The sequence below is a fragment of the Pseudophryne corroboree genome, chromosome 1 (genome assembly GCF_028390025.1).
Source record: "Pseudophryne corroboree isolate aPseCor3 chromosome 1, aPseCor3.hap2, whole genome shotgun sequence".
In the NCBI taxonomy this organism is placed as follows: Eukaryota; Metazoa; Chordata; class Amphibia; order Anura; family Myobatrachidae; genus Pseudophryne; species Pseudophryne corroboree.
The window spans coordinates 504,808,563-504,835,210 of record NC_086444.1 but is presented as its reverse complement, the minus strand read 5'-3'; the positions used below and the strand labels follow the sequence as shown (position 1 = coordinate 504,835,210).

Sequence of the window (26,648 nt, the reverse complement as noted above, 5' to 3'; positions counted from 1 at the left end):
GGAGACATAGAAAACATAGCATGTAAGTAAAAAAATGTATGATCATATAAAAATTTTATTAGAGGAAGCATGTCAAAATATAGTGTCCATTTAGTCTATCTGGGCTGATGGTGCCTATTGATCCATTTTGCTTCCAGAGTAAAATAATGAAACGATCACCTTCCCATGGAGGAAAGGGCTCATGGTCTATAAACATGTGCTTCAATTAATCTGGATAATGGTGCAGTTTTTCAAAATGCCTATGGCAATCAGTGCTATGGTAACATATATCAAGTTCATTCTATGAAGTTATAGGTATAGATGTGTCTATACACATCCTTGCTTTGTATAACATGGTGCACATACCTACAGCAAGCCGTCATCCATTCATTGCGAATGGATCATGGTAACATGCATACGCATGCCACCGAAATCCACCAACTTGCGCATATCAGAGCAAAGCTGCAATGGGACACATGAGTAGCAGCTGATTGGTTACAATGGGCAACTTGTCCACTGGCTCACTTCTCCACTCGTTGCACTGAGTCATACATCTCCCACTCAGTCATCACCAGGCAGAGTTGGACAGGGTGTTTCTAAGAAACTTCCCAGCTCCCCTTCCCTCAAGCTGGCAAATCGCAGCATGCCTACATATCTATATTGGAACAAAATGATTGATGGTGAGAAAACATTGGAACCTCACAATGTTCCATCATTCAATTACCATCTCTACTTTAAAGAGGAAATATCCTCTTACAGTAATGTCAGGAGTTGTCTATTGCCAGTTGTGGCAAAGTTTAAGGTTACTCAGGGGCACTTCTAGAGAGGAGGAGGCCCGTGTGCAGACTCCGTCTGCGCCCTCTCCTCTCTAGTCAGCAGCACTATAGCTCTGGGCACTAGGGGACCCTTGCACTGTCCCAGAGTCTAGTGCACATGCGTAGATCTACGGGAAAATGTTGCATCTGTGATTTTCCCAGAGATTTCCTAAAAATGCCCATTGTGCCTTTACCAGAGATTTGCGTAGAGATGCTGCCACCAGCGGGGGACTCCAGAGAGGCCAGTATTTAAAAAATGGGTGCATGGTGTGCAGTGTGATGCCCCCCAGTACTCCGGGGTCCCGTGTGCACCGTACACACTGCACCCATTGTAAATATGCCAGTGGGGTTACTATTTTGTGTACCAATAACATTTATTTAGATCAGGCTTGTCAAACTCAAAATCTCAACTGGGCCAAATAATCAAGGTCTAAGTCTCGTGTACGCCGCAAGAAAATGAAAAAGTCTTATATGCAATTTGAAAGGTTTATTAGAAAAACCAACAATAAAGTATAATCAAAGAGATGTCAAGTATCAGGAAGAAAACAACTTTAATAGTGTGAGCTGGGAGCTATGTTATTCCCCCTCATATATCCCTGTGCGGTCCCCTCTCCTCTATAATACATATCAGTGTTAGCTGGGAGCTGTGTTATTCCCATTCATATATCCCTGTGCTGTCCCCTCTCCTCTATAATACATATCAGTGTTAGCTGGGAGCTATGTTATTCCCCATCATATATCCCTGTGCGGTCCCCTCTCCTCTATAATACATATCAGTGTGAGCTGGGAGCTATGTTATTCCCCCTCATATATCCCTGTGCGGTCCCCTCTCCTCTATAATACATATCAGTGTGAGCTGGGAAGACTCCACTACGGCACAATTATGATTGCATACCTTCTTCCCGGCTGGGAGACTCCGCCGCGGCCGGGTCCATACACATGATCACGTCTTCATCATGTAAGTCCCGTGACGTCATCACGCCGCCGCTCGCCCGCTTGCACTGCTGGAAGGGAGAAGTGGGAGGAGGTTAGTGCTGCTCATCTCAGTGCTGCATTTACCACAGGGAGCCTAGGGTCGTAGGGACTGCCTTGAAGTTGGTTGCGCACCTCAGGCTCATTCTCAACCTCCTGCTGTCACTCCTTGGCTGGCTGCAATTCGTTTGTGGAAACTTCAATAATAAGTTAGTATTTACAGTAAAAAAAAATATTATACAGTCAATTAATTACATTTTTTTCCTGAAGTAAACATGGATTTTATTGAAATTAGTACCATTTGTTTGTACAAACAAATGGTTAATTTCAATATAATCCAGTATTATTATTTTTTTTAAAGTGTGTGTATATATATATATATATATATATATATATATATATATATAATATTACACATTATTATTTTTTACACATGCGACAGGTAGATCACGTTATACACACTGCGCCAGATAGAGCACATTATATACAATGCAGCAGGTAGAGCATGTTATACACAATGCACCAGGTAGAGCACATTATACACATTGAGCCAAGTAGAGCATGTTATACACATTGCACCAGGTAGAGCACGTTATACACATTGCGCCAGATAGAGCACGTTATACACAATGCGCCAGGTAGAGCACATTAGACACATTGAGCCAAGTAGAGCATGTTATACACATTGCACCAGGTAGAGCACGTTATACACATTGCGCCAGATAGAGCACGTTATACACAATGCACCAGGTAGAGCACGTTATACACAATGCGCCAGGTAGAGCACGTTATACACAATGCGCCAGGTAGAGCACGTGATACACATTGCGCCAGGTAGAGCACGTGATACACATTGCGCCAGGTAGAGCACGTGATACACATTGCGCCAGGTAGAGCACGTTATAAATGTTGCGCCAGGTAGAGCACGCTATACACATTGCGCCAGGTAGAGCACGTTATAAATGTTGCGCCAGTTAGAGCACGAAATATATACACGGGAATTATGATTTACAAGTAAAACTAGTACAAAAACATTACTAAGGGTTCTGTGTGGTGTGATACAGAAGGAGGTCCATGGGGGTGACACCATGAGTTACCATACCGGGTGACACCAACCCTAGTGACGCCTCTGACCCCATCATATATCCCTGTGTGGTACCCTCTCCTCTATAATACAAATCAGTGTGAGCTAGGAGCTGTATTATCCCCCCTCATATATCCCTGTGCAGTCCCCTCTCCTCTATAATACATATCAATGTGAGCTGGGAGCTGTGTTATTCACCATCATATATAACTGTGCGGTCCCCCCTCCTCTATAATACATATCAATGTGAGCTGGGTGCTGTGTTATTCCCCATCATATATAACTGTGCGGTCCACTCTCCCCTATATATTACTAATACTATATATCAGTGTGAGCTGGGAGCTGTGTTATTCCCCCTCATAAATCAGTGTGCAGTCCCCTCTCCTCTATAATACATATCAATGTGAGCTGGGAGCTGTGTTATTCCCCATCATATATCCCTGTGCGGTCCCCTCTCCTCTATAATACATATCAATGTGAGCTGGGAGCTGTGTTATTCCCCATCGCATATAACTGTGCGGTCCACTCTCCCCTATATATTACTATTACTATATATCAGTGTGAGCTGGGAGCTGTGTTATTCCCCCTCATATATCAGTGTGCAGTCCACTCTCCTCTATAACACATATCAGTGTGAGCTATTATAATTTGTAACTTACAGCCCCCCTCTATCCCTCCAGTCCAGCCCCAAGCCCCCTAGTATCCCCTCTTGCTCCTTGTGTCCCCTCCAGCCACAAGCCCCCTGTGCGTCCTGTGTCTATTCAGCCTCCAACTCCTGTGCCAGCCTTCTCCAATTTATCTACTTCATTTAGAGACATTTTTCTATCCAGATTCCAGAAGAATCCCCCTGCAAGTAGGGCAGCTGGGTACACAGGGCAAGGGGGCACAACACCTACAGGGTGTGACGGCTTCAGGGATGCGGCGTGGGGCAGATCTTTGCAAAGACAGCCAGGCATGCACAGCAGCTCACCCATGAACATCTCCCCATCTCTATCACCAGTGCTTAAAGTGGTCCTAGAGAGGTGGTGGAACTCACCCCCCTCCCCACGGCGCCCATGAAATAAAGGTATTGCGCGCGCCGTAGGCGCACGCAGCAAAAAGGGGGTGTGGTCTCAAAAAGAAAGGGGCGTGGTCACACAATAGTAATAATGCCCACAGTAGTAGTACCCAAGTGGAAATTTTGAAGTGGGGGTATGGAAAAGCGAAGGGTGCAATTATGTGCGCGCCGAAGGCGCGCGCACTCCTGACAAGGGGGCGTGGCCACGCAAAAGGGGGCGTGCCCTTCAGTGTAGTTTACCACACCATATACCCCTTATACACATTATGCACCACAATAGTAGGACCCCTTTCACATTATAGCTCACAGTATGAGCCGAAATTCACATTTATACCACACAGTATGAACCACATTCATATTACACCACACAGTATGAGCCAAATTCACATTACACCACACAGTAAGAGCCAAATTCACATTACACCACACGGTATGAGCCGAAATTCACATTACACCACACAGTATGAGCCGAAATTCACATTATAGCACACAGTATGAGCCGAAATTCACATTATAGCACACAGTATGAGCCGAAATTCACATTATAGCACACAGAATGAGCCAAAATTCACATTATAGCACAGAGAATGAGCCGAAATTCACATTATAGAGTGACAGAGTGACAGGGAGAGTGACAGCAGGGACATGGAAAGTGACAGCAGGGATATGGAAAGTGACAGCAGGGGAATACAGTAGGGACTAGGGAGAGAGAAAGGCAGCAGGTTAGATTACCTGTTTAGCAGCGGCGGTGGTCTGCGGTGCTGTGGATGAGTAGGCTGTGGTAGGCGTGACGTGGAGGCTGTGGGCCTCGGAGATAGTGCGGAGGAGGAGGCTGTGGGTGCGCAGAGGTCCGAGGGCGGGGCGGCAGAAGAGGCTGAGGGCGGCTGCAGTGGATCTGGTACCAGGCTGGCTTTATTATCCCTGCCGCCGCATCGAGCTCCTGTGACCACGGCGCTAATATTTCAAAACTGCTGCGGACCGGCAGCCAATCAGCGACAGATTTGAACTAGTAGTGCCGCGGTCACAGAAGCTCGATGCAGCGGTAGGAATAATAAAGCCGGCCTGGTCCCAGATCCGCTGCAGCTGGGAGTCTGGAACCTGGGCTTCCAGTGCGGCGGCGATGGTAGGGGCGGAGCGACGGAGGGCGGACCGGGAACGCAGCTTCTTTGTCGGCCCATACAGTAATGCCCCCAGCAGTAGCATCCCTTATACAATGCCCACAGTAGTAGTGCCCCTTATGCAATGCCCCCAACAGTAGTGCCCCTTATGAAGTGCCCCCTTTACAATGCCCTCATTAGCTGTGCACCCCATCAGTAATGCCCTTAATGGTAATGCCCCTGTGTAGTATTGCCCCTAGTCGTTTAGCCCCTGTAGTTTAGCCCCAGTAGTCATGCCCATACTGGGAATGCCCCTGCAGTTATGACCCCAGCAATTTACTCCCCCCCCTCTAGTTTAGCCTCTGAGTGGTAATGCCCCCAGTAGTTTTGCCCTCATGTAGTTTGCCCCATGTAGTTTAGCCCCCAGTGGTAATGCCCCCTGCAGTTGTGCCCCCAGTTGTTTAGCCCCTGTAGTTTAGCCCCCATGTAGTTTGCCAAAGTTAGTAATGTCCCCAGTAGTTTGCCCCCTTGTAGTTATACCCCCAGTAGTTTAGCTCCTGTAATTATGCCCCCTTGTAGTTTAGCCCCCAGTAGTAATGCTGCCAGTAGTTTGCCCCTTTGTAGCTTGCCCCCTTGTAGTAATGCCCCCAGTAGTTTGCCCCTTGTAGTTTGCCCCAGCAGTAAAGCCCCCCAGTAGTTTGCCCCCAGTACTAGAGCCCCCCAGTAGTTTGCCCCTCTGTAGTTTGCCCCAGTAGTAAAGGCCCCCAGTAGTTTGCCCCCAGTACTAGAGCCCCCCAGTAGTTTGCCCCTCTGTAGTTTGCCCCAGTAGTTTGCCCCCAGTACTAGAGCCCCCCAGTAGTTTGCCCCTTGTAGTTTGCCCCAGCAGTAAAGCCCCCCAGTAGTTTGCCCCCAGTACTAGAGCCCCCCAGTAGTTTGCCCCTCTGTAGTTTGCCCCAGTAGTAAAGGCCCCCAGTAGTTTGCCCCCAGTACTAGAGCCCACTAGTAGTTTGCCCCTCTGTAGTGTGCCCCAGTAGTAAAGGCCCCCAGTAGAAACGCCTGTGGTACACATATAGGAGAGAGGGCGGGAGAGGGAGAGAGGGAGGGGGGGAAGAACTATACTTACCTAGCCCCGCTCCCGCTGCAGTCCTCTCTCGCCGCCCGCTCCTCTGCACTATGAGAGAGACGTCATGACGTCTCTCCCATAGCGCGCACTGACAGAGCCGGAAACCTGAGCTCAGTACTGAGCTCCTGCCTACGGCTGCCGCTGCGGAGAGGGAGACGGGCGCCCGCTGGTAACGCGATCTCAGCGGGCGCCCGGCATCTCCCTGCAGCGCCGCCCGGGACATCGGGTTAGGTGAGCCGGGGGAGGCGGAACTGCGTTCCGTCTCCTGGTGGAACTGACGGAACGCAGTTCCGGCCCGTTCCGGCTCACTTTAACCCCTGTCTATCACTATCTTCTTGCGCATGCGCAGAGCGATAAAATGCCGCCCGATCAGAGCTAAGCTCTGATCATGGCAGACAGGCAGCAGTTCCTCATCCGACGGTGGCGTGCCACATTCTATTGTTTTAAAAAAGTTAACCTGTGCCACAAAAGTATGCGTTGTGGGCCCAATGCGGGCAGCGGCCATGAGTCTGACATGTCTGATTTAAAAATTAGAGTTAGAGAGATTAGCACATTCTGTATAACTTATATACAGATGCAACAGATGATTATCACTTTGAATTCTTAGAATATATTTTATACTTTGATAAACCTGATTATCTTACAGGAATGAAAGCTATACCTTAAACACACCTTAAATACACTTTACCATGGAGCCGCTGCGGCCGCTATACTTAATACACACTCTACGCACTTTTTACGCTATTAGCGTACAGAGTCCCGTATAGTGTACGGACTTTGCGTACACACGCCGCGCTGACGGTACAAAGTACTCACAGCGCGTACACACCCAGAAATACACCGCAAACCCTTAACAGCTATGCAATGCAATGATAACACACTTGAAACCTTAGCAGGGCAATGAGGACACAACACCAGATTTGTAGTTAAATCACTGGGTTCCGACACCACAGCGTAATATTGCTGAAAGGGGGTTACAATACAATCAATACAATACAACATAATATAATACAACAGAGTAAATGGCTACATTCAATGGTATATTCGCGTGCGCTTCCCAGTCCGGTCCTCCGTCATCTAATAGATAATGTTGTGAGTCTTGTGTTGGACCAGGCTGGAGCAGGCTTTATTTATACAATTCTTCCAAAAGCAATACAATGGATACTGTAATCCCTTTGTCCATTGGACACAGGAATGCACTTTTACAGTACAGGAGAGGTCATAGGTCGATTTGAATAGGTAGGCGATGTCTTTCCCAACTGCTCTTGTGGGTGGTCTCCTCTGGATTCCGCATACATAATGTACAGTAAATACAGTTTATATCTATATTCTGCTTCTGCACATAGCTATCCGCAGGAACATGCGATCTTCCGCAGACCAACACCGGAATGTTACCCTTAAAATACCCTACAGCTGGATACCAAACACCACCTTATAACCTTAGTCTGGCCCCTCTTATCCTGTAAAGGTGAATCCCTTTGTTCTGTTACCATTTAAACAGCTATTACTTTCTGATGTGGTGCAAGGAGACTATGTGTACATTGTGCACTATTTGGATTAAATATGTAATGTGTTTTGATGGCTCTCCATGCGTATACAAACTCTACCGTAAATACCCATACCACGCGCTAATGCGCCTGACCGTGGGAGCGAACATACGCAAATTGCGGATATGTGCACGCACGGCAGAACAAGTACACGCGCGGTGGCCATGTGTGTGTAGTTTGTACTTGATGTGTGTACTGCAATATTTTTCGACTTTGACAGTCCACCCTTTGGCAGTCACCAATAACTGCCACTATCTAGTCACTAAACAGAAAAATACCTACACAATATCTACAGAAAATTGAATGGTCGGGGAAGAGTGGTAGGTAGGAAAGGTATGACCTAGTGGGATAGTAAAAAGCATGTATGTATGAATCCATGAAACAATAACAAAAATTGCCAAGAAGCGCCTCAGATACTAATGCCCAAAGATGTGGGTGTTATGATTGAAGTTGCTCTGCCACATGCGCTGCCACAGAACACTGTGTGCGTGTTCAATTAAGGATAATACGACCGAGGACGCTCGGTCGGGACCAGCCCTCGGAGAGGTACATAATCACCCACACAGCAGTTCTCTCTATTGCCGCACTGAGATTTCCATCACGGCATCTAATATTAGATATTTGTGGATCAGCTGTTTACCTGACTGTGGACTTTCATATGGAGATTTAATTGGATTTGTTTCCTCACCAAAATCTGAGGGTACTACCTCCAGTATATATATCTATAATCTCAAGGTGATTTGCATCTAAATCTTGGTTTTATAATATTATTTTTATTGATTCTTTATGTGTCAAATTTAATGTCATCAGCTTAATAAATTATTTATATCTTTTACACATCAACTCTTAATTAGCTCTAATTTGCTCTAACACATTGCGCAGCCATTTCTTTTTCTTACCATATGTATGAATCCATGTCTGAGGGGCATATATCATCGTGCTGCATATGTTCTAAATAAGCTTCAAGGTATTGCGAAGTATACATTAAATCCTTCTTATCCGGTATTAAGGGTCTGTACGTGGGCCAACAAACACTACCGAGATCTTTTCGGCTTCTTGTTCCAACAAATGGGGTGCACATTTAGTTGATGATACATGGGGGGGGACATATGTGAGTGCTAGTATATGTGGATATTACCTGTCGACTATGTGTGTCATTAACTGAAGGTTGTAGAGATGAAGATAAGACACATATCTAAAATACATTCACATAAACATTTACATAAACATTCTTGGGTAGGGCTGATGTCTTTTCCGGATGGGTGTATCTGGGCAGAGGGGGAGACAAAAGAAAAACGGGTGAAAGAAACAGGCCATGGAATTCATTTGCAATCCTTATCATAACACTGTCTCTATGGATGGGTCGTAAATTAAGTCTGCTGCTGTAACAGCGCTCTTGCTCCCTAAACTCATCAACTTTGTGCCGTGCTTGCGCCGCGTCAGAATTCGAACACACCTAAATATCAAGCTAATAATTATGACGACTCCCAGGATACAAAGGAGAAACTTCCCTACACTCATAATAACATTTTGAGCCCACTCTCCTAATCCTGAGAACCAATTTCGTGGGTTCAACCATGAGACCAAGCCGGTCAGCTCATTACCCACAGCGGTCAGGGTAAGGTTGTGTCTCCTCCGGAACTCCCACTTCAACTGCAAGATATCGTCCATCTTTCGATCGATAATCTCGGTTGGGTCATCAGTGCTGTTTGTAATATACGTACAGTACTTCACACTATATTGAGTTGCCAAAGTGACACAGTACCCACCCGTCATGGCTGTGATATAATTAAGGACCATCTGTGGAAAGTGAAAAGAGAGGGGAAATAATAAAAAAAAATTGTCAGATTTGCGTTCACCACCAGGCTGTCACACCATCATGCATATCGGTGTCTATGCACAGTCTCCCTTCATCAGTATTCCCATTCTCCACTCTTTGTGCATGACCAGGCACACTGATACTGGTGTCCCTATGCTGGTGAGATATACTGGATTTGGGCAGAACTCTGAAAGACCGAGTAGGCCTGTGGCGTCTGAACTGTAACCCTGTTGGTGAACGTAAGAGATGAAGAGGAAACTTTGAAGACAAATCACAGAGTTTAGTAACAGATAAGTTTGTAGAGGCAAAGAAGATTTTACAAAATTTTACATCTGGATTGGGCACTACGGGGGAATGATTCTCTACTCGGTCTGTTCCCCTAAAAAAAATTCTATGTGTGTTATATCTCTACTGGGACTATCCCAGCCATCAATCCAGTGTCTTGTCCATTCTAAGTTCATAGGGAACCTGGTTTCTTTGAGATAATTTCCTCTACCTGTGATGGACATGCATCTAGAACAGTGAAATGCAACATTAGTCTTCGTGGGTATCTAACATATTTTGTGCTTCATGGGTGGGAGCACTCTATATGTATACCATCTCTAACAAAACTCCTGTTAAGTTACTTAGAGGTCACTTCTGCTAGAGAGAGAAGCAGAAGTTTAGAGGCCTCCTCCTAACTCCAGTAAGTTCTGTCAAACGGAAAAGTTGCATTTATTCTAGAGATGAGCGCCGGAAATTTTTCGGGTTTTGTGTTTTGGTTTTGGGTTCGGTTCCGCGGCCGTGTTTTGGGTTCGACCGCGTTTTGGCAAAACCTCACCGAATTTTTTTTGTCGGATTCGGGTGTGTTTTGGATTCGGGTGTTTTTTTCAAAAAACCCTAAAAAACAGCTTAAATCATAGAATTTGGGGGTCATTTTGATCCCATATTATTATTAACCTCAAAAACCATAATTTCCACTCATTTTCAGTCTATTCTGAATACCTCACACCTTACAATATTATTTTTAGTCCTAAAATTTGCACCGAGGTCGCTGGATGACTAAGCTAAGCGACCCTAGTGGCCGACACAAACACCTGGCCCATCTAGGAGTGGCACTGCAGTGTCACGCAGGATGGCCCTTCCAAAAAACACTCCCCAAACAGCACATGACGCAAAGAAAAAAAGAGGTGCAATGAGGTAGCTGTGTGACTAAGCTCAGCGACCCAAGTGCCCGACACAAACACCTGGCCCATCTAGGAGTGGCACTGCAGTGTCACGCAGGATGTCCCTTCCAAAAAACCCTCCCCAAACAGCACATGACGCAAAGAAAAAAAGAGGCGCAATGAGGTAGCTGTGTGAGTAAGATTAGCGACCCTAGTGGCCGACACAAACACCGGGCCCATCTAGGAGTGGCACTGCAGTGTCACGCAGGATGTCCCTTCCAAAAAACCCTCCCCAAACAGCACATGACGCAAAGAAAAATAAAAGAAAAAAGAGGTGCAAGATGGAAATGTCCTTGGGCCCTCCCACCCACCCTTATGTTGTATAAACAGGACATGCACACTTTAATCAACCCATCATTTCAGTGACAGGGTCTGCCACACGACTGTGACTGATATGACGGGTTGGTTTGGACCCCCACCAAAAAAGAAGCAATTAATCTCTCCTTGCACAAACTGGCTCTACAGAGGCAAGATGTCCACCTCATCATCATCCTCCGATATATCACCGTGTACATCCCCCTCCTCACAGATTATCAATTCGTCCCCACTGGAATCCACCATCTCAGCTCCCTGTGTACTTTGTGGAGGCAATTGCTGCTGGTCAATGTCTCCGTGGAGGAATTGATTATAATTCATTTTAATGAACATCATCTTCTCCACATTTTCTGGATGTAACCTCGTACGCCGATTGCTGACAAGGTGAGCGGCGGCACTAAACACTCTTTCGGAGTACACACTTGTGGGAGGGCAACTTAGGTAGAATAAAGCCAGTTTGTGCAAGGGCCTCCAAATTGCCTCTTTTTCCTGCCAGTATAAGTACGGACTGTGTGACGTGCCTACTTGGATGCGGTCACTCATATAATCCTCCACCATTCTTTCAATGTTGAGAGAATCATATGCAGTGACAGTAGACGACATGTCCGTAATCGTTGTCAGGTCCTTCAGTCCGGACCAGATGTCAGCATCAGCAGTCGCTCCAGACTGCCCTGCATCACCGCCAGCGGGTGGGCTCGGAATTCTGAGCCTTTTCCTCGCACCCCCAGTTGCGGGAGAATGTGAAGGAGGAGATGTTGACAGGTCGCGTTCCGCTTGACTTGACAATTTTGTCACCAGCAGGTCTTTGCACCCCAGCAGACTTGTGTCTGCCGGAAAGAGAGATCCAAGGTAGGTTTTAAATCTAGGATCGAGCACGGTGGCCAAAATGTAGTGCTCTGATTTCAACAGATTGACCACCCGTGAATCCTTGTTAAGCGAATTAAGGGCTGCATCCACAAGTCCCACATGCCTAGCGGAATCGCTCCCTTTTAGCTCCTTCTTCAATGCCTCCAGCTTCTTCTGCAAAAGCCTGATGAGGGGAATGACCTGACTCAGGCTGGCAGTGTCTGAACTGACTTCACGTGTGGCAAGTTCAAAGGGCATCAGAACCTTGCACAACGTTGAAATCATTCTCCACTGCACTTGAGACAGGTGCATTCCACCTACTATATCGTGCTCAATTGTATAGGCTTGAATGGCCTTTTGCTGCTCCTCCAACCTCTGAAGCATATAGAGGGTTGAATTCCACCTCGTTACCACTTCTTGCTTCAGATGATGGCAGGGCAGGTTCAGTAGTTTTTGGTGGTGCTCCAGTCTTCTGTACGTGGTGCCTGTACGCCGAAAGTGTCCCGCAATTCTTCTGGCCACCGACAGCATCTCTTGCACGCCCCTGTCGTTTTTTAAAAAATTCTGCACCACCAAATTCAAGGTATGTGCAAAACATGGGACGTGCTGGAATTTGCCCATATTTAATGCACACACAATATTGCTGGCGTTGTCCGATGCCACAAATCCACAGGAGAGTCCAATTGGGGTAAGCCATTCTGCGATGATCTTCCTCAGTTGCCGTAAGAGGTTTTCAGCTGTGTGCGTATTCTGGAAAGCGGTGATACAAAGCGTAGCCTGCCTAGGAAAGAGTTGGCGTTTGCGAGATGCTGCTACTGGTGCCGCCGCTGCTGTTCTTGCGGCGGGAGTCCATACATCTACCCAGTGGGCTGTCACAGTCATATAGTCCTGACCCTGCCCTGCTCCACTTGTCCACATGTCCGTGGTTAAGTGGACATTGGGTACAACTGCATTTTTTAGGACACTGGTGAGTCTTTTTCTGACGTCCGTGTACATTCTCGGTATCGCCTGCCTACAGAAGTGGAACCTAGATGGTATTTGGTAACGGGGGCACACTGCCTCAATAAATTGTCTAGTTCCCTGTGAACTAACGGCGGATACCGGATGCACGTCTAACACCAACATAGTTGTCAAGGACTCAGTTATCCGCTTTGCAACAGGATGACTGCTGTGATATTTCATCTTCCTCGCAAAGGACTGTTGGACAGTCAATTGCTTACTGGAAGTAGTACAAGTGGGCTTACGACTTCCCCTCTGGGATGACCATCGACTCCCAGCAGCAACAACAGCAGCGCCAGCAGCAGTAGGCGTTACACGCAAGGATGCATCGGAGGAATCCCAGGCAGGAGAGGACTCGTCAGAATTGCCAGTGACATGGCCTGCAGGACTATTGGCATTCCTGGGGAAGGAGGAAATTGACACTGAGGGAGTTGGTGGGGTGGTTTGCGTGAGCTTGGTTACAAGAGGAAGGGATTTACTGGTCAGTGGACTGCTTCCGCTGTCGGCCCAAGTTTTTGAACTTGTCACTGACTTATTATGAATGCGCTGCAGGTGACGTATAAGGGAGGATGTTCCGAGGTGGTTAACGTCCTTACCCCTACTTATTACAGCTTGACAAAGGGAACACACGGCTTGACACCTGTTGTCCGCATTTCTGGTGAAATACTTCCACACCGAAGAGCTGATTTTTTTGGTATTTTCACCAGGCATGTCAACGGCCCTATTCCTCCCACGGACAACAGGTGTCTCCCCGGGTGCCTGACTTAAACAAACCACCTCACCATCAGAATCCTCCTGGTCAATTTCCTCCCCAGCGCCAGCAACACCCATATCCTCCTCATCCTGGTGTACTTCAACACTGACATCTTCAATCTGACTATCAGGAACTGGACTGCGGGTGCTCCTTCCAGCACTTGCAGGGGGCGTGCAAATGGTGGAAGGCGCATGCTCTTCACGTCCAGTGTTGGGAAGGTCAGGCATCGCAACCGACACAATTGGACTCTCCTTGTGGATTTGGGATTTCGAAGAACGCACAGTTCTTTGCGGTGCTACTGCTTTTGCCAGCTTGAGTCTTTTCATTTTTCTAGCGAGAGGCTGAGTGCCTCCATCCTCATGTGAAGCTGAACCACTAGCCATGAACATAGGCCAGGGCCTCAGCCGTTCCTTGCCACTCCGTGTGGTAAATGGCATATTGGCAAGTTTACGCTTCTCCTCCGACAATTTTATTTTAGGTTTTGGAGTCCTTTTTTTACTGATATTTGGTGTTTTGGATTTGACATGCTCTGTACTATGACATTGGGCATCGGCCTTGGCAGACGACGTTGCTGGCATTTCATCGTCTCGGCCATGACTAGTGGCAGCAGCTTCAGCACGAGGTGGAAGTGAATCTTGATCTTTCCCTAATTTTGGAACCTCAACATTTTTGTTCTCCATATTTTAATAGGCACAACTAAAAGGCACCTCAGGTAAACAATGGAGATGGATGGATACTAGTATACAATTATGGATGGACTGCCGAGTGCCGACACAGAGGTAGCTACAGCCGTGGACTACCGTACTGTACTGTGTCTGCTGCTAATATAGACTGGTTGATAAAGAGATGTAGTAGTAGTATGTATGTATAAAGAAGAAAGAAAAAAAAACCACGGGTAGGTGGTATACAATTATGGACGGACTGCCGAGTGCCGACACAGAGGTAGCTACAGCCGTGGACTACCGTACTGTACTGTGTCTGCTGCTAATATAGACTGGTTGATAAAGAGATGTAGTAGTAGTATGTATGTATAAAGAAGAAAGAAAAAAAAAACCATGGGTAGGTGGTATACAATTATGGACGGACTGCCCAGTGCCGACACAGAGGTAGCTACAGCCGTGGACTACCGTACTGTACTGTGTCTGCTGCTAATATAGACTGGTTGATAAAGAGATGTAGTAGTAGTATGTATGTATAAAGAAGAAAGAAAAAAAAACCACGGGTAGGTGGTATACAATTATGGACGGACTGCCGAGTGCCGACACAGAGGTAGCTACAGCCGTGGACTACCGTACTGTACTGTGTCTGCTGCTAATATAGACTGGTTGATAAAGAGATGTAGTAGTAGTATGTATGTATAAAGAAGAAAGAAAAAAAAAACCACGGGTAGGTGGTATACAATTATGGACGGACTGCCCAGTGCCGACACAGAGGTAGCTACAGCCGTGGACTACCGTACTGTACTGTGTCTGCTGCTAATATAGACTGGTTGATAAAGAGATGTAGTAGTAGTATGTATGTATAAAGAAGAAAGAAAAAAAAACCACGGGTAGGTGGTATACAATTATGGACGGACTGCCGAGTGCCGACACAGAGGTAGCTACAGCCGTGGACTACCGTACTGTACTGTGTCTGCTGCTAATATAGACTGGTTGATAAAGAGATGTAGTAGTAGTATGTATGTATAAAGAAGAAAGAAAAAAAAACCACGGGTAGGTGGTATACAATTATGGACGGACTGCCCAGTGCCGACACAGAGGTAGCTACAGCCGTGGACTACCGTACTGTACTGTGTCTGCTGCTAATATAGACTGGTTGATAAAGAGATGTAGTAGTAGTATGTATGTATAAAGAAGAAAGAAAAAAAAACCACGGGTAGGTGGTATACAATTATGGACGGACTGCCCAGTGCCGACACAGAGGTAGCTACAGCCATGGACTACCGTACTGTACTGTGTCTGCTGCTAATATAGACTGGTTGATAAAGAGATGTAGTAGTAGTAGTATGTATGTATAAAGAAGAAAGAAAAAAAAACCACGGGTAGGTGGTATACAATTATGGACGGACTGCCCAGTGCCGACACAGAGGTAGCTACAGCCGTGGACTACCGTACTGTACTGTGTCTGCTGCTAATATAGACTGGTTGATAAAGAGATGTAGTAGTAGTATGTATGTATAAAGAAGAAAGAAAAAAAAACCACGGGTAGGTGGTATACAATTATGTACGGACTGCCCAGTGCCGACACAGAGGTAGCTACAGCCGTGGACTACCGTACTGTACTGTGTCTGCTGCTAATATAGACTGGTTGATAAAGAGATGTAGTAGTAGTAGTATGTATGTATAAAGAAGAAAGAAAAAAAACCACGGGTAGGTGGTATACAATTATGGACGGACTGCCGAGTGCCGACACAGAGGTAGCTACAGCCGTGGACTACCGTACTGTACTGTGTCTGCTGCTAATATAGACTGGTTGATAAAGAGATGTAGTAGTAGTATGTATGTATAAAGAAGAAAGAAAAAAAAACCACGGGTAGGTGGTATACAATTATGGACGGACTGCCGAGTGCCGACACAGAGGTAGCTACAGCCGTGAACTACCGTACTGTGTCTGCTGCAACTGGATGATAAATAATGATATAAAAAATATATATATATCACTACTGCAGCCGGACAGGTATATATTATATAATGACGGACCTGCTGGACACTGTCTGTCAGCAGAATGAGTTTTTTATAGAATAAAAAAAAAAACACCACACAAGTGAAGTCACACGACGAGTGTTTAACTTTTTCAGGCAATCACAATATAGTATACTATACTACTAACTATACTGGTGGTCAGTGTGGTCAGGTGGTCACTGGTCAGTCACACTGGCAGTGGCACTCCTGCAGCAAAAGTGTGCACTGTTTAATTTTAATAATAATATGTACTCCTGGCTCCTGCTATAACCTATAACTGGCACTGCAGTGCTCCCCAGTCTCCCCCACAATTATAAGATGTGTGAGCTGAGCACAGTCAGATTCGAGTGTTTAACTTTTTCAGGCAATCACAATATAGTATACTATACTACTAACTATACTGGTGGTCAGTGTGGTCAGGTCACTGGTCAGTCACACTGGCAGTGGCACTCCTGCAGCAAAAGTGTGCACTGTTTAATTTTAATAATAATATGTACTCCTGGCTCCTGCTATAACCTATAACTGGCACTGCAGTGCTCCCCAGTCTCCCCCACAATTATAAGATGTGTGAGCTGAGCACAGTCAGATATATACATAGATGATGCAGCACACTGGGCTGAGCAGTGCACACAGATATGGTATGTGACTGAGTCACTGTGTATCGTTTTTTTCAGGCAGAGAACGGATATATTAAATAAAACTGCACTGTCTGGTGGTCACTGTGGTCAGTCACTAGTAAACTCTGCACTCTCTACAGTTCTACAGTACTCCTAAGCTCCAGTAAATCAGGTCAATCTCTCTCTCTCTCTCTTCTAATCTAAATGGAGAGGACGCCAGCCACGTCCTCTCCCTATCAATCTCAATGCACGTGTGAAAATGGCGGCGACGCGCGGCTCCTTATATAGAATCCGAGTCTCGCGAGAATCCGACAGCGTCATGATGACGTTCGGGCGCGCTCGGGTTAACCGAGCAAGGCGGGAAGATCCGAGTCGCTCGGACCCGTGAAAAAAAACATGAAGTTCGTGCGGGTTCGGATTCAGAGAAACCGAACCCGCTCATCTCTAATTTATTCTGTTCTTCCCATTAACCGAATCTTTGTTTTCTATATGGCTCGTGATTCCTTACTATATGTCCCTTGATCCCATCTATGTGTTTAATAACGTGGCTTGTTTTCTATGTCTAGGGGTCTATATTGGCTATGTGTTCTACTATACCTACAATCTCTGGCAAAATGCCCTTCCTTCCTACAAGTGTAACATATCCTAGGTCCTTTCTTACTATCCGTGTTTTGGGATTTAGGTTGATGAGACTTTGGTGTAAGAGCCTGTACTCTTTCAATCCTCAGCCTCTCCTCCTGCAGTTCTCTACGCCTAGCAATATTCTTATGGTGTTCAATCGCGCACTCTCTAAGACAAGCTACTGTGACCTTATTCCAACTAGGCAAAGATGTTTGTACCCTGTCCCTTACTGTCTTATTGAGTCCGTCCATTAGCACAGAGACAGCCACTTCCCTATACTTCGCATCGTTCCCTGTATCTGATACCCCAATGTATCTATCCATTATTTGCAGGGCCCGATGGAAATATTCAGATGTCATTTCATTTTCCCTCTGTTTTATGGAGAAAATTCTTCTCCACTCAATGGAGAATCACAACTCTAGTTGCCTATTAATTTGTTCTATATTTTCCTGATTGTTAATGTCAGTCATAAGACTATCCGACTGTAATCTACAATCAGAGATACATTTTTGGGTGTCAATATTAGGGGGTAGGCACGCTTTCAAAACTATCCGCCAGTGTGTGTTTGTCGGTTCATACGCATTACCCAGATCTTTGATAAATTTCTGACATCTGGCTAAATGCTTCCGAGGGTCGGGGAATTCTGAAATGATTGATCGCAGCTCATCTCTGGGCCACGGGCAATATATTGGATTATTCCTGGTGAGGATTACTCCCTGACTATCGGTTCCCCCATTGGGAGTTACTATTTCCAAGACAGGGTGTAATCTTACAGTTCCGTTCCTAATCTGTTTACTGTGAGGTGTTGTTGTCTCTGTGCAATGAACTGTCTCACACTTACCGGTAGCTGTGACCTCACCAGTTCTTTTATTGGGGAATACTGTTACTGCTCTACCTGGTTGGACAGGCCCCACCTGAGTTTCCTGCAAAGTGACTGCTTGGAGGAGAGCTGGAATTTGGCTGGATCCTTCATCTTCTTGTGACCTATAACCTTGAAAAGACTTCAAAACAGGATACATCTTGCAAAAATTAGGGTTAATACATTGTTTTTGCATACTACTATCATTTACGGATATACCATTGACTGTAGCCATCTCATCCCCTTCGACCTGTGTCGACAATGGTGTGTTTGTGTTCTCATTCCCGCTAGGTTTTGAACCTGTTTTGCGAATTTGTTCTCTTTGCATATCCCCCTCCTGTTGCCATAATTTTAAAAAATCATTATGTCTAATCCTTTGTTTTCTGATTTATGAAGACATATTCTACTGCTTACATTCTGCAGTACCTCTGGTTCAAAGCTGCCCACCCTAGGGAATGGTTACCTATCATTGTTAGTCATACATATCCACTCATTGCATAAGACTTCTGTGTGTGAACCATATTTTTCACACATGATAAACCTTGCTGAGCCTTTTGGCCACAATTCTGCCTGAACCCTGTCTAAACGTCTCTTACTTGAGCAATTGGCTCCCATATTTGTGGGTCTCTTCTAATAACTTTAAAAAATTCCCACAAACACCAAAATACTCAATATAAGTAGACGGTGGAAGTATACCCGAGCGCTTTCCACTCGCTCTCGCCCACGCTGGCCACTACAACGATACGCTGTTGATAGCGGATCGCAATGTACCCAACTTAGGGCTCCTATCAGACCTTACACCGTAATTTCTTTCGGTGGAAGTTCTGTTTGGAATATTTTCCTGAGAGAGGCAGTGAAAATTTCCTTTTCAGTATTTTTCAACTGGAATTGTTTGTAGAGTGAAAAACAGAGAAATTAGATAACTATCTTTCACCCTTTCCAATGAAGCCCACCAGGGAGATTTCCCGAAGTTATCAAAGAAAAACCCCTTTGTCTATACAATCACGTCCGCGTATGCTCTTCCACAGCGCATATGACACAATAATATCACGTTGCGCTGTGCAGAACAAACGGACATGTGATGCAATAGAACAGCCTATAGATACTAGTTATCTATATGCCCAATGATTGCTGTAGACCACCTAGCAGACCACCTAGAGTTGTATGGGATACCACTCAGTCCACTAAGACCACCTAGTTAATAACGCAGGGTTGCAAACCCTACGCCACCGGGCCTCTACTAACCCAGTGTGTCCACCTAGACCACCTAGAAGACCTAGTTCTTGGGTTCAGTATCCACTCACTCCTGCATTCGCTCACTCAAATACACTTTATTTTTCTGTACAGAAAATCAGGATTCATTCAAGTTGGCAGCTTTATCCCCAGAGGCAATTTAAATAAAAAAATTATTTATACTAAATTTTGTTTTTATACTAAATTTCTTTAGAAACCGGGTGGTTTGGTGCTATTGTAGCGTGGCTACTGTCCCACCTTTAAACTAAACGAACTATTGTGTAATTTGTACTTAGCGAGCGTACTTCTTACGCAATTTGCGTAAGCACGCGATTGTGCGTGTCTCTTACGCTGCGTACGCAGTCCTGTACTTTGTCCGAGACATGTGTACAAAACCGTACGTCCGCAATAGCATAAATCACACAATTCTATAAATGTGAGCAATATTAACTATAATCGCTCACTTAACACAACACACAGTTTCTTTCTGTATAAACCTTTACAACAAGGCCAGGCTGTGTGTGTGTCTTACACTTACTTCCTTAACATTTATTTTTAGTTTTAACTATATAGCAACAAAAATATCTCCGGTTTCACATAGGTTTAAATGAACCTAGCAATCTGAATGTTATGGCTAACAATGTGAGAGAGTATGCAAAGAGTATGGGTGCTGTGTACGGTTTTGTCGCCAAAAAAACTTTCACAGATTTTAAATAGCTTTTTTACTGTTTACCTTACGAGTTCTACCAGAATCTCTACAAACCATACAGAGCAGACACCATCTAATCAGCAATTAAGTAGGGTTTTCAGTGCATCCACCGACCAAGAAAAGGATACGTAGGATACCTGTCCGCCCTTTGCTGATAGATTAAGTCTGCTGTGACCTGTTAGGTAGCAAGTATGTGGAAAACCGAGCGATGCCCCCAATTGATAAACCTGATTATCTTACAGGAATGAAAGCTATACCTTAAACACACCTTAAATACACTTTACCATGGAGCCGCTGCGGCCGCTATACTTAATACACACTCTACGCACTTTTTACGCTATTAGCGTACAGAGTCCCGTATAGTGTATGGACTTTGCATACACACGCCGCGCTGACGGTACAAAGTACTCACAGCGCGTACACACCCAGAAATACACCCAAACCCTTGACAGCTATGCAATGCAATGATAACACACTTGAAACCTTAGCAGGGCAATGAGGACACGACACCAGATTTGTAGTTAAATCACTGGGTTCCGACACCACAGCGTAATATTGCTGAAAGGGGGTTACAATACAATCAATACAATACAACATAATATAATATAACAGAGTAAATGGCTACATTCAATGGTACATACGTGAGTATATTCGCGTGCGCTTCCAGGTCCGGTCCTCCGTCATCTAATAGATAACATTGTGAGTCTTGTGTTGGACCAGGCTGCAGCAGGCTTTATTTATACAATTCTTCCAAAAGCAATACAGTGGATACTGTAATCCCTTTGTCCATTTGACACAGGAATGCACTTTTACAGTACAGGAGAGGTCATAGGTCGATTTGAATAGGTAGGCGATGTCTTTTCCAACTGCTCTTGTGGGTGGTCTCCTCTGGATTCCCGCCGCATACATAATGTGTAGTAAATACAGTTTATATCTATATTCTGCTTCTGCACATAACTATCCGCAGGAACATGCGATCTTCCGCAGACCAACACCGGAATGTTACCCTTAAAATACCCTACAGCTGGATACCAAACACCACCTTATAACCTTAGTCTGTCCCCTCTTATCCTGTAAAGGTGAATCCCTTTGTTCTGTTACCATTTAAACAGCTATTACTTTCTGATGTGGTGCAAGGAGACTATGTGTACATTGTGCACTATTTGGATTAAATATGTAATGTGTTTTGATGGCTCTCCATGCGTATACAAACTCTACCGTAAATACCCATACCACGCGCTAATGCGCCTGACCGTGGGAGCGAACATACGCAAATTGCGGATATGTGCACGCACGGCAGAACAAGTACACGCGCGGTGTCCATGTGTGTGTAGTTTGTACTTGATGTGTGTACTGCAATATTTTTCGACTTTGACAACTTCAAACAGTTAGCTCCTGGTGTCATTGTCATTTAAGAATGGTTTCATTATGTGATGCAAATATGCTCCTTTCTTTGATATGGTTCACAGCAGTTTAGCTGCAAGTTGTCTCTCCGGGTTCAGTATGATTTAACGACGGACACAATAAAGACGGTCATAATCCCAACAGCCATTGACCGACAGTCAAAATACTGACACGGTAAAAATACCGACATTAATTATGCCGACATGTTCAAAATGCAGACAGAGTCAGAATACCGACATTTGAAATGGCAACATTTCATATTACCGACATTAGTTTTTCTGTTTTTTGTGTCGATATGGACACAGTGCAATTTTACCGTGTCCACTCGCCATGCTTCGGGCACAGTGCCTCGCTGCGCTCGGCACACTATTATATTCTCCCTCCAGATACACTGGGATGGTAAAGTATGAACAAGTCTGTTTTGGGGCAAAAATTCCTTACAAAGGCATGTCGGTATTTTGACTTGTTGGCATTTCAAATGTCGGTATTCTGACTATTTTGCCATTTTGAACATGGTATAATGAATGTCCGTATTTTGACCGTGTCTGTATTTTGACTGTCAGTCAATGGCTGTCGGTATTGTGTCTGTCGGTAAATCAACTGCTATCCGTCTCTCCAATTATTGTTTAAAATAAGTTTGTCTAGAAGTGGAATTATTTAGTTTTATTTGATATGTTGTTATATATACAATGCTGACTAAAAGATCTAGCACAGCTATTCTTTATTATCGTAAAACATATTTTATTATGTATGTTTATTTGAGCTGAAAACTTTGTATCCAACTTCCTTATGATTATTAGTTTATTTGCTAATTGTCTATCCTTTAGTGGTCCTAATCTATCTATATACTGTGATAATTGCAATGATTGCTGTTCCAAATTTGGTACACTGTACACACTCTATGTGATGTCAGTCCTATATTCACTTCCTAATACGCCCACTTTTCAACATTCAGAAGCTAAAATGTTTCTGTAACTGGTGTATTAAACAGTCACTACTTCGGGCATCCCCACGCACTTCTCTGCAAGTTAATAAGTAAGTCATTTTGTTCACTGTTTTGTTATGTTCACAGTGAGTTTACTTATACTGTTTTTTTTTTTATCTCCCTGTACTAATAGTCTAGCACTCTAGCCTTGCTTTTTTGACAATAGTCTCTTTCATCATATTACTTTAAATGATCACTTACTGTTGGTGAAGCCATACTCTACTTACAGTATATACTAAATTTAATACAGTACTTCTATGATAATATTGTATAGTACTCTAAAAAGAATAGCTGTGGGGCCTACTGTGTAAGTGTTTTTAGTTAACTACTCAGATTCTTTGTACTGTTAAATAGTATGCATCATTTTTCTATGCAGGTCTTTGTACCATTATTAGCAGCTGAAATGGAGGATCTTATAGTGAAAGAAACAATAATTAACAGATCTGTGTAATGAATATATATGTATACTAAGATATTCCCAGCGTTGCCTGTTTTTTGTTTTTTTTCTTCTTTTCTGTCTCCCTCACCTCTTGTTCTGGCTTCCCTTATTCTCTTCCTGTCTCTCTTTGGAGGTTGGGGAGTTGGGGAATTAGGGGGTTGGGGGGGGAGGGAGGGGGGATTCAGTTAGGTGCGAGTTTGCAGAAGGCAAACTTGCAATGTTTAACTTGCACACTTCACCTTCATGTGACCCCTGAGATTTACACAATTCAATTAGAAATGCAAATTCACACTACTAGCAGTAAGGTTTTATGAAGTTTATGCAAAAAGCAAACTGGGAAAATAGCATGAAAGAGTGGGGAGTACTTCCTGGACCCAATAAAAGTGACAACTTTGTGAGTAGAACCATATAGAAGGCTGTTAGGCATAAGGAAAAATATTTGACGCTTTTAAAAGGTGTCAGATGGCTGATTTGTGCATTTTAAAAAAAAAGTAAAATAGTGTAAAAAGCTTACAAATTTTGCATTATTACATCACAATTGCCTTTGTAATCCAGTGAAAAATGCAAAAAAAGATGAAAAAAAGGTGACTGGGGGTAACTTGAGGCCACTTTTAATACATTGAAAAAAAACTAAAATGATAACAAGCTATTATTTTTCATTCAAATAAATACTTTTACTAAATCTGGACTGCACAATCTATTAAACTATAAGTATTGGCTCAATTAACTAATCAGTCATGGGGTGGGATCCATGGGGTTCTGAGGCAAATCCTGTAATTTTTACCTTAAAATTAAGATTTTCGCTAACTTTCACATGCTCAGGGTGGGGGGGGGGGGTCTTTTGGGAGTTGAGATAAAAAAAAATTAATTTACTCTCAGAAAAAGATATGTTAGGTTCATTTGCAATGTGAATATGTCTTGAACTCAGCTCGCAGGACCAAACCCACACCTAATTGAATTTCACCTCTGTCAGTCAGACGGCGCACTGTGGATACAATGTAGCGCAGCGGCGCTACATTATATCCAATGGTGGGAACTTTGCAGTCTGCGGTAGACCGCGAGGTTAAGTGGGGCCAACCACAAAAGTGACCCCACTTAACCTTGCGGTCTACCGCAGACTGCAAAGTTCCCACCATTGGATATAATGTAGCGCTGCTGCGCTACATTGTATCCACAGTGCGCCGCCTGGCTGACAGTGCAGGAACGCACAGCCAATCAGGAGAGTGCCATGACGTGGCGCTCCCTGATTGGCTGAAGGGACCCTCTTTGACAGGAGTCACGGGGGGTCCCGACATTCGGGGAAAGGGGTTCCATGTGTAAACATGGGACCCCTTTCAGTTTGTGGCCCGGCTATTTCGTTTTTTTTTAACAAGTACGTGGATTATAACTTTTAAGAAGAGGACCAATCTACACCGGATTCTTTTTAAGTATAATTTTATTTACAGGTACCCCTGTTCATGTATTTTATGTTATAGTTCTCTTGCAGGCCAGGATTTCCTTTGCTCTGGTTTGGAAGACTCTTGTTGGCCGCCGGTGGTGAGTCTGTGTTATTGCAGCCTGTTTCCATGTGTTTAGCCTCACCTGTCTGTTAATTGCACCTGTCAGTTTGGAGTCATGCAGCAGGGCAGCTGCATGACATAATTTAATTAAGGTCCCTGCTGTGATTGGAGGTATTCCTTGTTATATTCTCCCTCACTGCCTGATACAGCTTCTGTCTAGCTGCTTCCTGCCTTGAAGCATTCCTGTCCAGGCGTCCTGTGGCTTTGCCTGTGTCTGATCCAGTATCCTGCCTTGAAGCATTCCTGTCCAGGAGTCCTGTGGCTTGCCTGTGTCTGATCCAGTATCCTGCTTCTTGGTGTCCACTGGTCTGTCGTTTGGAATTCTGCCTGTCCTCCGGTCCTGAGAGCCTGTGTCAGCTACTTTGGGGATTCCTGTCCTTTTTGCCAGTATTCGTACCGGTTTCGTGAGTAGCGGCTTTGCCGCGTCCCTCGGCCTAGGCCGTAGCTACTTGTTGCTTTTGCTTTGGATTTTCTGCAGAGGGTTCTGCGTGTGTTGTCCTCACCGGAACACAATGGTGTTGTGTCGGAATGTGGACAGCACTGCCTTTGTTGTAGTTTTTGTCTTGGCGGCTTTGCCGCACATACTTTATTTTAGTTCTGTAGCACCCCTAACTGGGTACTTCCTTCTCTAGTTAGAGGTTCCCCTTGTCATCGTCTCATCTCAGTCTACGCCTTGTCTCCAACTAAAACCGGGGGCATCGGAGTTGGGCAGACATAATCCGCCCTTCAAACGCGGCTGCCGTGGGCCCAAGAAATCATAGTCACGCAGGCGTAGGCTGACAACGAGGGTGGGACAATGGAGTTAGGGATCCTTGGGGGTGCTGCCGAGCTCCGTCCCTAGTCGCAGCATTGCGTTCCTGTACTTGGGGCTCATCTGCCCAGTTTCAGGAGTACCAAGTACAGTGAACGTAACACCCTGGATTCTACTGGACAAGAGGACCAAGTGCTTCGTGTCAACATAGGTAAGTATGTATGTATATAAGTGTGCATGTATGTTCATTAAACTTTTACTTTCACGGTGTCTGTGTGTTGTTTTTATTTGGGTATTTTTTGTAGTAGAACTACAGGTACCAGCGGGCTCGTTCCCCCCCCCCGCATGCTAGTACTTGTGGTTCTCCAACTACCAGCTTGCGGGGGGAGGCTTGCTGGGACTTGTAGTTCTGCTACAAAAAACAATATATATTTTTTTACACAAAAGGCTATCAACCTCCCATCCACTGCCCACGGATGGGGGGGACAGCCTTGGGCTTCAGCCCTGGTCCTTGGGTGGCTGGAGGGGGGGACTCCTTGATTTAAGGGGTCCTCACTCCTCCAGGGTACCCCGGCCAGGGGTGACTAGTTGGTGATTTAATGCCAAGGCCGCAGGGACCAATATAAAAGTGTCCCCTGGCTGTGGCATTATCTCTCTGACTAGTGGCGCCCGGTGCTGGTTGTTTAAATATGGGGGAACCACAGTCATTTTTCCCCTGTATTTTTACAACCAGGACTGGCTCAAAGAGCCCGAGGCTGGTTATGCTTAGGAGGGGGGACTCCATGCAATTTTTTTTAAAGATTTTTAACTTTTTCTTCAATTTTCCTAATATACACAATGAAGCCCTGCACGGATCTCACAGATCCGGCCGGGATTCATTGTGTTAAGTCCAGCAGTGTTTTACTAATCACTCCTGTAAAACACTGCCTGACATTACGAATGACATCGACATCGGAAAATACGAAAATGCAGAATACGACAACATAGTAAATGAGGCGTAAAAAAAACAAAAAGTTGCAAATTCACACTACCAATGTCATTCATGTTTAATCTCCCTCCAAATCCCGATAATTACAAATCTTAGTAAATATACCCCATGTTTTCTCATGATTTTTCATGATTTTACTTTTAAGATTAATGGACCTAATTCAGACCTGATCGCTCCTCTGTGAATTTGC

General features: G+C 44.8%; 1 protein-coding gene across 6 annotated transcripts in view; it reads left to right on the top strand.

Annotated features, from left to right (window-relative positions):
* Positions 1–26,648, top strand: part of LOC134895878 (cytochrome P450 1A1-like) — a 124,359-nt gene that overhangs the window by 20,769 nt on the left and 76,942 nt on the right. The window contains exons 1-2 of one of the 6 annotated variants that reach the window (XM_063913875.1): positions 22,705–22,771; positions 24,647–24,696. The exons of 2 other annotated variants lie outside the window; for them this stretch is intronic. The gene's annotated coding sequence lies outside the window, so the exon portion shown is untranslated. Of the gene's footprint in view, positions 1–22,691; positions 22,772–24,635; positions 24,697–26,648 lie in introns of those variants that run through there. 3 more of the 6 variants (XM_063913877.1, XM_063913873.1, XM_063913874.1) reach the window with 3 other exon arrangements.